Genomic DNA, 10,928 nt, shown 5'->3' with positions numbered 1-10,928 from the left:
CCAGAAATACTTTTCAAAACAACTTTAAAGCCTTCAGGGTAGAATTAGTGTTAGAATCTATAAGGATTAATAGTGATATTTTCTGCCAATCTGCAGAGTAGTTAATTATCAAATATTTATATTTAATAAATATCTTTTTTCATACATACAAAAAGCCAATAGTTATACAACAAAGGACTCAATATCATGGTTACAGCAATATAAATAAATATACACATGAATTTTGCCTCCGATCTGTTAGGGTGAGTATAATTAATAACTCAGATGACAACTGTTGGTAAGGGTATAACAGAATGGAGGTTTTGCACAATCTTCATTTGAATATAAATTGGTATCACCATTTGAAAACATTATGGAGACTTCAATAAATTATTCATAATTCTAATATACAGCAATTTTGTCTATGGGTACACTGCCAAGGAAATGAAGTCAACATTTTGAAGAGCCATGTGCACCTTCACTTCCATTTTTATATTATTTTTTGAAACCAAGAAATAGAAATAGACTGTCCTGATTGATTACTGAACCAATAAAAATATATTACATATATGTATACATATATACATTTATGTATAAACACATATGTATATTATATGCATATCACTGGAATATTATTCAGACAAAATGAGAGAAATTCTGTGATATTACAATATTTGAAATCTAACAAATTTGTTCTCGCAATAAGAGAGATAATTGTGGTTATCATGGTTAAGGGGATGATGAGGTATTTCTCAATGTAAACTTCAAGTCATAGGATGAATGAGTTTTGGGAATCTGTGTACAGAATGACTAAAGCTATAGATTCTATTTGAATACATTTATCTTTAAGAATACTAGAAAAGTTAGTTTCCTCCTTTATTAAAAAGTGTAATATAGTTGATACTTGCTTCCATTATTCTTTGAATTATCTTATGACTTTTTTCTGTGAGCTTGATGATGGATATGATTTTATATGAGACCATCAATTATTCTTCAGAAAAATAATTCTAGAGTTTTGATACACCAAGTAAACTAGTTTTGCCATATCTAATTCAGAAATGCATGTACTTTCTCTAAAATAAGTTTTAATAATCATAATGAGACATTAAATTTGTTTCAATCTATATTGTAAAATATCAGGAAAGAGAGTAGAAACATATAACTGTAACACTGGATCCTAAGTATGTTGGATAAAGTAGAAAGATATTAGTTTAATTTACCTCTCTCTCTATATCCCTCATTTTCAAAACCAGATATTTTCAGAAATAATGAATGTGTTTGCTGACTTTTAATATGCTTGGAAGCTAAAATCAGAACCAAAATCACTCAATATTAACTCTTCTCGCCAGAAATACCATTAAAATGTTTAGCTTACAAAAATAATGTAAGGAAACATAAGTCGCCAAGCATGTTTCCTATGTTTTCAAAAATGCCTCAATATGAGGAATACAAATTTTACTAGCGGAAACAATCATATACAATTATGACACCTTCTTAAAGGAAAATACATCTTTATGAATCAATTCAAAACTCATTTATTGAATATCTGCTGGATGTCACAATGTGCTCTACTAAAGAATCATAAGAGAATTGGAAGTTCTTTCAGAGAAATCTGTTTATTGTTGTTGTTGTTGCTATTTGTTTTCCTTTAAATTTTTCCTGTCAGTCCTGGGTCTTGAACTCAAGGTCTTGGCTTTGGCCCTGAACGAATTCTGTTCAAAGCTATCACGCTACCATTTAAACCACAGCTTCGCTTTCAGGTTTTGTATTTGGTTTGTTTGTTTTTTTTTTTTTTTTTGAGTAATTAGTTGGAGATAAGAGGCCCATGAACTTTCCAAGACTTTCCAAGTCTTTCCCAGTCTGGCTTCAAACCCTGATCCTCAGATCTCAGCCCCAGGGAAAATGAAGAATGCAGGCATGAGTTACTGGCAGCCAGCCGTTATTATTTTTTCACATAACAGTTGTCCATCCTAGTTTGAATGGCTTTTCAGTAAATCATGCTATTAAAATGCTGTGAATTTTTTCCTCTCATATTTGTAATAGTAAACACATGCTTCTTTTGGTATATTGATGAAGCAATGTCTTTAATACAAGTTACGTACAATGGATATACAACACCGTTTCAAGGTGTTTATTGTTTTCATAAATTTCTATCATATCATTTCATGGTGAACTGTATAAATTTTTCTAATTATAAACCATCCTTGTTAATAAAGTGCCTGAATTATTTAACAAGTTGGACAAAGAATTAGCCAGGGAGGGGCCAGCTGATCAACTTTTTAAATTATTAAACATAAGGGTCCTTGTGCAAAATTCAAATTTTATTTTACTCAGTTTAGGCATTAATAATACATAATACAAAAAAGCCACACTCAATTCTTTTCTTCTAAATACGGAGTCTGTTTCAATAAAAAAGATCTGTGGTTTGATGCCGAGAGCTCTTTTGTTTGGTTATTATGTTACTATTTGATTGTTCCTTCTTCTTATTTAAATATTTAATGAAAGGTTTTGTGAATCTTGTGTCCTTAGGCTTTGAAACAAAGGACATAATTTAAAGCATCTAATAAGGAAATAAATGTCAGAATACTGAAAAATCATAGGATATGCAAAATATATTAAAGTGGTTTTAATAATAGAACAACAGATTGTACTTTTCTCTTGAGATGATGAAGTATACAAAATGAGATTGTACTATAATTTAAAGTCAAGACTATGAAATTCTAATTGCATACTTATGTCCTTAGTTGTTTCTCAAAAATATCCGAAGCATTATAAAAATTGTCCCACTAGATATTTAAATAATTTACTAAATGACTATTTAATACATACTAATGGGACTGAATACATTGAAAATTTTAGTAATAGTCAAAATTGTTTTATGTTATAAACATGAAGTGTTTGTGCTAATGATTAGAAATCTGTCAATACTGAGTTAGTTTTTTAATTTAATTTCTGCACACATATTGGTATGAACTCTGAACCTCACATTCTACGCTTTCTTGCTCAGGCATGATACTTTAACCCTTGAGCCATACCTTCAGTCCAGAATTTTGTTGGTTAACTGGAGATAAAGTTTCTCATGCTTTTGCTACCTGGACAAAGTTAGGCCACTATCCTCTGTAGCTCAGCCTATTCAGTAGCTGTGTTACATTTATTTTAACCGACTAATTAGTTGTAGTATGTCAAATTTTCTCTTTAAATTACCCAAATCTTATCTCCTTTCGTACATTAAAAAAGATTATAGGGCCTGGGAATGTGGCTCAGTTGTAGAGCACTTGCCTTGCATGCCTGAGGCCCTGGGTTCAATTCCTCAGCACCACATAAGCAAAAAAGAAAAAAGATGGAAGTGGCGCAGTAGTTCAAGTGGTAGAGTGAGAGCCTTGAGCTGAAGAGCTGAGGGACAAGAGTTCAGGCCCCATGAACGGACCCTCCCCCCCAAAAAAAGATTATAGGAATTTTTAGAATCCAAATTAAGCTTAATTTTACATTTTGTAAATGAAAGTCATAAAAATTTCTGTTTGCCCAAGAGTTGGAAAAAATTATATTAAGTGAAGTAAGCCAGCCATAAAGAAACATAGGCCCCATGGTTTCCCTTATTTGCAACTACTTGTATATGTCTGAGTCAAGCAGAAAAGGTCAGATAAGTTGATGTTAGATGAAATGAACCCCAAGATAAATATTCAAATGTTTTTTTTCCTTTCATGCGATTGTTTCTAACATATTTATAATATAATTTTTATGTTGCTTTGTGTGTCCCTCCCACATGGTATAACCCCTGCTTTCACTGTATTTGATGTTGGTATAATTTGTGGAGGGGAAGAGAAAAGACAAATTCTTTAAATAGGGATACAGATGGACCCATTGCAACATTGAGACATACAAGTTGTTATGTCGAAAAACAAACTTTACAACTTTGGCCGGGATGGAGGTGGCAGGGGAGGGAGGGGAGACTTGTGGGAGATTTTGGGGAGTGAAGGGGGGAGATGGGAAGGGATAGGAAGGGGAAACAAAGGAAGAGGCAACAATGCTTGATAAGAAATGTACTCATTATCTTGCCCATGTAATTGTAACTCCTCTGTACAGTATTTTCATAATAAAAAAATTGTTTCATTCCGTCCTTCTTTCTCACAAAAATTGAGGTAACTCAGTTTTACAAAGGGTTTTAATTGAGAGGTTGGCTATGTGGTTATTTATTCTAATTTTTTTCCTTCAGAGTTATGTGGCACCACGCACATATTCTAGGTTTTTCAAGATTTGCATTGAGGTTTGAGTGCTCCACTTTAGTATCCTGTTTATATTTTTTACTCTAGAGTTGTACAAAGAATAAATATAGCAGCAAAATTGTTCCTTTGTACCTAAGAAGGTTAATAAGGTGGGCCTCAGTGACTCAAACTGATTATCCTAGCTACTCAGGAGGCTGAGACCTAAGGATCTTGGTTCAAAGCCAGCCTGGACAGGAAAGTCTGTGAGACTCTTATCTCCAATTACCTACCAGAAAACCAGAAGTGCACTGTGGCTCAAGTGGTAGAGAATTAGCCTCGAGCTGAAGAGCTCAGGGACAGTGCCTAGGCCCAGAATACAAGCCCCATGAAAGACCAAAAAAAAAATGGTTACTGTACCGTATGTGTAGCCAGCACCCATCAAATTACAGATAATGCATTAACCTTTTGGAAAACTTTCTCCTCATGCATAATGATAATGAATGTTATTTCTGGTATGCAAGTCTACCCTTAAGTAATTCTGGCTTGGCCATGAGCTGTAAATCTTGGATGAAAATAATGATTTCTCCCAGGCATAGTCCTTGTATGTATGGCTACGTTTATGAGAGTTGAGTATTGTGTAGATAAAGAATGCTTAATACAGTAACTGGTAAGCACTCAGGATACGTAAAATTTTATTATGGAAACTTTGATAATCAAAATACAGAAATCAAGATGCATTACACATTAGGAATTAAACTACAAAATGTGAATGTTTTATTTTATTTCCCCAATGACACTCAAACTACAGTCAACATAAAAAGACAACATTATAATTGAATGATTATAAAAAATATATTATATTATAAACAATAATAAAAATATTAAGAAGACAGAAAATCACAGGTTTTCGTATTCTGCATAATTACCTGTTTTAAGTACAACAACAAAAAATTAAGCCTAACAGAAACAACATGTTTTATTATTTTTAGTGGTATAGCAACAATTTCAATATAAATAAAAATATACTCCAAACATAATCTAAATAGATATAGTTAGAAATGTTTTTAAAGCCTTAGAGAAATAAGTATACGATTATAGACAGAAGTAAAGGAGAAAAGATATTGAAGTTGACAGAAAATGTTTGCATAGACTATTAAACATTTTTATTGTCAGGACTTTTGAGTCTGGCTGGTATTATGTTCTGTGAGAAATCAACTTTGCTTTCTTATGTAAACTAATTTTCAAAACAGATATCCATATATCATGTTACTATCACTGTGAAGAAATCAGATTATTTTCTATCAAAAGCTAAACCAAAGCATAAGATGGTGACTTTCTTTTCACTTGGTCCTAAAGATGTGAAGGCTATATAAAACCTAAATATTGAAAATCTATTCAAGTTGAAAAAAATAGAAGTTACCAGTCCATATTATCTGCTAGCATAATTTTATTATTTGTAATAAATACATTACTAATGTCAAAAACTCAATCTCACTCAATTGCGTTTATACTGAAGAATGATAGCTAGCTATCATTGAATATATTTAGGATTGTGAAAGACAAATAAGACTATTAACATATCCAAAGAGAGATATGACTTTTGGGCTTGCTACAGCAATGCTTATGTAAATGGAGGAAAGATTTTGGACTTAAATAGGTTGAGAAAGAAGACAATAGTGTATCATTCTTGACTTCTGAATTAACATACACTTAAGAGAATGAAGGCAAAGAATGTCAAAAAGGTCCTGACTGGATGGTTGGTAGCAATTGGAGTGGGGAAGAGTAACAGGAGAGGGTATAGGAGGGTGAATATGGTTAGAATATTTTAAGTACCTATGTGAAATGGAAAAATAAAGAAGTAAGTTTGGGAAGGGCGAGCAGCACCAAAAGACAATGATGCTTGTGATGAGTCAGATCAAGGTATACTATCAACATATATGGTCTTGTAAAAAGGAAATCCCTTCTATAACTAATTGATATTAACAAAAATTGGGGAACAGAAAACATCTCAATTAGCAAATATCGGCATGCCAATGATAGTGGTTTTATTGTTATCTCTAGTGAATCGTACAAGACTAAAGCTCGGCCAAGTTATTTAACAAAGAGTTGTACAAATGCACTGTGGTTAAAGTATAGTCTTTTGGCCAGTTTTGGGCTTGATCTCTGCCTGGCACTGTCCTTGAGCTTCTTTTGTTCAAGGCTAGCACTCTACCATTTAAACCACAGCATCACTTCTGAATTTTTCTGTTTATGTGGTACTGAGGAATCAAACCCAGGGCTTCATGCATGCTAGGCAATTCCACTATCACTAAGCCACATTCACAGCACCAATGACTGTCTTTTTTTTAAAACATTTTCTACCACACGTTCTGACAGTTTTATGTGACCTTGTTGCTACACGTGAAGATAGCATGGTAAATCATTTGATTGGGATGAAGGTTCGTGTGCAAAAAAATATAAGAGCTATGTTAGCAAGTTGAGGGATAAAATTTAAAAGAGGTACCTACGATAAATATAGTTGTGCTGATAGCTTTAGTGTGGTCTTGTTTGTGATCATGGGGGTAAAAGCCCAAAAGTGTGATTGCTGGGTCATAGGGGAGCTCTTTGTGGAGTCTTTTGAGGGAACTCCATACTGCTTTCCAAAGTGATTGAACAAGATTACACTCCCATCAACAATGCAGTAAGGTTCCCTTCTGTCCACATCCCCTCCAGCATCTGTTGTTATTAGAGTTCTTGATTATAGCCATTCTAACTGGGGTGAAATGGTATCCTAATGTTGTTTTGATTTGCATTGCTTTTATTGCTAGGGAGGTTGAGCATTTCTTCATGTGTCTATTGTCCGTCCTTCTTTCTTCTTCAGAGAAGTTTCTCTTTAAGTCTTTAGCCCACTTATTTATTGGGCAGTTGTTTCTTTGAAGATTTGTTGTCGGAGGATTTAATTTTTTGAGTTCCAAGTATATTTTAGATATGAGACCCTTGTATGTTGTATGGCTAGGGAAGATCTTCTCCCAATCCATGGGCTTTATATTAATCTTGTTAGCTATGTCCTTTGCCATGCAGAAGCTCTGCAATTTTATGCAATCCCATTTGTCCAACCTTTTTTTGATTTGATGTGTTTCTGGTTCTCTATTAAGAAAATTTCAGCCTGTGCCAAAGAGACCTAGGGTTTCTCCTATTCCAGCTTGTAATGTTTTCAGAATGTCTGGTTTGACTCCGAGGTCTTTGATCCATTTGGAGTTGATTCTATTGGAGTGTGATATATAAGGATCTAACTTTAGTTTTCTACAAGTAGTTAACTACCAGCACAACTATATTTATTGCAGCATTATTTACCATAACTAAGATATGGAACCAACCCAGATGCCCCTCAGTAGATGAATGGATCAAGAAAATGTGGTATACATACACAATGCAATTCTATGCTTCCATCAGAAAGAATGACATTGCTCCATTTGTTAGGAAATGGAAAGATGGAAAAAATTATATTAGTGAAGTAAGCCAGGCCCAAAGAAAAATAGACCCCATGGTTTTCCTTATTTGCAATAACCAGTGTATGTCTTGAGTCAAGCAGAAAAGGGCAGAAAAGTTCATCTTAAGGCAATAAACCCCAAGAAAAGTAGTCAAATGTTTTTTTTTCTTTCTTGTGATTGTAACTTACATATTTATAAAATGATTTCTTTGTAGCTTTGTATGTCTGTCCCCCATCGTATAACCCCTGCTTTGACTGTATTTGATGTTGGTATAATTTGTAGAGGGGAAGGGAAAAAACAAATCGTTTAAATAGGGATAAAGGTGGACCCATTGCAACAATGCGTCGTTATGTAGAAAAATGAACTTTACAACTTTAGTGGGGGTGAGAGGGTTGGGTAGGGAAGGCAGGGTGGGGGTACAGGAAGGGTTGGGAAGGGGAAACAAAGGAGGAGGCAACAATACTTGATAAGAAATGTATTCATTATCTTGCATGTAATTGTAACCCCTCTGTACAGTATTTTCTCAATAAAAAATTAATTATAATTAAAAAATTAAAAAAGATGTACCTACAAAGCTAAACAATGTGATTCGCACATTCACATTCCAAATATAAAGACACAACAGTGGACATGTGCATGTATTGTAGTACCCAGATTCTTGGAGGCCCTCGTAGACCACCAGAGACCTTGGACAATGCAAGTGGCAAAGAGTCGTTTATTAACGAACTCACGAGCACAGACCTCATGCACACCGTTGTAGGGGTGTTAACAAGAAACCCTGAATACAGGGTTACAGCACTTTTTATACATTTTAAGGTAGGGGCAGGGCCCCGGTAAACACTCACAGCAAACCACTATGCCACACGGGAAATTTTGTAACACTGTAAAATGATTGGCGTAGGGTGACTCAAGGGGATGGTTGCTTTGGATGATAAGGGTTAGGGGGAATTCGCATAGTTACAGGCTTCTGATTGGTTGACATTTGGCCTAGTTTGCTGGTCCTGCCAGATGGTCATTATCTCGGGGTCCAGTTCCCAGAGGAGGATCCGGAATATGTGTTAGCCATTGTTCCAGACTCTGGGAATGTCTGGGCCCGAGGTCAGCAGTTAGTTTTCTATCATGGCAGTTACATTCTTTAGAGTTTGTGGACACAGACCTATCTTTATACTTTAACATTAGCAAAAGCAAGTTACAGAAGCGAAGTCAGCAGTTAGTGACTACAAAATGGTGAATGTAATTTTTAGTTCTTCAGTTCTTCATTCCCCCCTTTTCTAGAGCATCAGGGACCAATCATGGTCCCCTAATTGGCACAATCTTTTATATTTACAGTTTGGTATTGGGATCTCAGAACTAATAGATGGACTGCGCTGATCTTTTTCTTTTACAAATGACACCAGTGTGTTGAGTATATAAGATCCAATTGTGACAAAATTAATAGTACCAAAGGCCCTTACATTTTTTTCTTCCACCAGTCCTGAGTCTGTATATCACAGCTAATTTAATACCAGCTATATTCATAAGCTGCAATTTCAAGACATACTCATACCATTGGCTACATACTTATACTTTTTGAGGTTTGTCTTCTTTTTTTCTTTTTCAAACATTTAAAGACAATCCTTACTTTTCATATCCTTTCTTATCCAGAGGATACCAATTTTCCCCCAATTCCTTTCCCAAGGCTTTCTTTACCACCCTCCTCTTCTTTTCAGTTAAGAGTAAGGCTGGGGTCTCATTTACTACCTCCATTGATAACACACTCAGGTTATTACCATACCAGAGCCAAACCAGGCTTTGACTATAGAGTGGATTTCCAGTCACTATGCACTGAAGTGCCTAAGGTAAGCAAGCCAGTGATATCCTTGTCCCCAATATCTACTGTGGGAATAGAGAGGGTTTTTGGATATCACTCAAAAGAATGTCCCACAGATCTTAGTTTTAGCAGCTTTTAACAAGGATGCAGTCTCAAGTGATGGAACCAGGCAGGAGTTCAGTCTACTTTTACCACGGTGGAGGTGGTCTCGGTAATGACATAGATTTCCTCCAGGTGACTGTGAGGCTGTCTTCAAACTCTACCCATTAGGATATGCAGCAACAGCAGCAGCAGCAGGATCTCCCAGTGGCTCCAAGGGACTGTCACACCTCATGCTGCACTGTAAATTCCTAAACAGACTGGTTTAGGATACACTGCATAGGCTTGACAGGCTTTGATCCTGCTGGTATTTAAGACCTTTAAACAATAGCCCAGGACAATTTACCAAAATTACAACTTTTTTATTAACCAGATATTTTTGTAAACAGACACAGAAGGATTATTCTTGTAACCATCTCCTACAGATGCAGTCTCCACACTTGCACACCCGTTAACATTATTTTTTATGCTTTTTTCAAAAAAAAATTTTTATCTATTTTGTCTCATTTTTCTCAAACTGACTCTGGACTCTTGATCTTAACAGGGGGTTGATGGGCGAAGGTCCATCTTCTGTAACTTCTTCAAGCTGACTTCAGGGGCGTTGATCCTACCTAGCCAGGAACCTATACCCTTAGCCTATTTTACAAAGAGGCTATCAGGGTTAGATGTCATTAAGAACAATATTTTAACTTTTGATAACTGCACAGACCTTTTTTCTGGCTACAGCAATGTAGCTTGTTTAGCACTCTGGTTTGCAAAAGCATCTTTCTAAATGGCTTAGGAATGTGATCACTAATGATCCCAACAATGCCTAAGTTATCTTTGCAGGCCTCTAGACAGATATCAGTAGAAATACACTCTCAGGTTTACAAACTTTTTCTGAGCAGATGAATTTCATGTAGCTGGTGTCATCTCATTAGTTACTGCCAATTAGAGCTTTTGGCACATAAAGGGGTTGAGATTTAAACTATTCCCCACATTTTGTAACATTAGCTTTTACTATCACAGAGGACTGGCAAGTTCCTGTTCCTTACAAGGTAGTCATTAGGCATGCTTACAAACTATCTTTCCATGACCTCCCGGCTCTGACCAGTTTTGAAGGGCCACACATAAATGACTCTAGGATCTGAGATGTCTGCCATCCAAGCAGTGGCTTACTGCCTGTAGATGTTCCTCCGTTGCTTTTGTCCCAGGAGTGTCTTCTCCACATTGGGATAAATGCCTCATTGGCATTTTCCTTTAGCTTGTCACTGGACTTGAACTCGGGGCCTGAGCGCTGTCCCTCAGCTCTACAGTTCAAGGCTAGCACTCTGCCACTTAGAGTCCCAAAGCATATCTGCTTGCTCTTTCAGCACTCTGCTGGCTGAG

The sequence above is a fragment of the Dipodomys spectabilis genome, unplaced genomic scaffold (genome assembly GCF_019054845.1).
Source record: "Dipodomys spectabilis isolate Male_0828 unplaced genomic scaffold, ASM1905484v1 ptg000242l, whole genome shotgun sequence".
Classification (NCBI taxonomy): Eukaryota; Metazoa; Chordata; class Mammalia; order Rodentia; family Heteromyidae; genus Dipodomys; species Dipodomys spectabilis.
Note: the sequence above shows the minus strand (reverse complement) of the source record.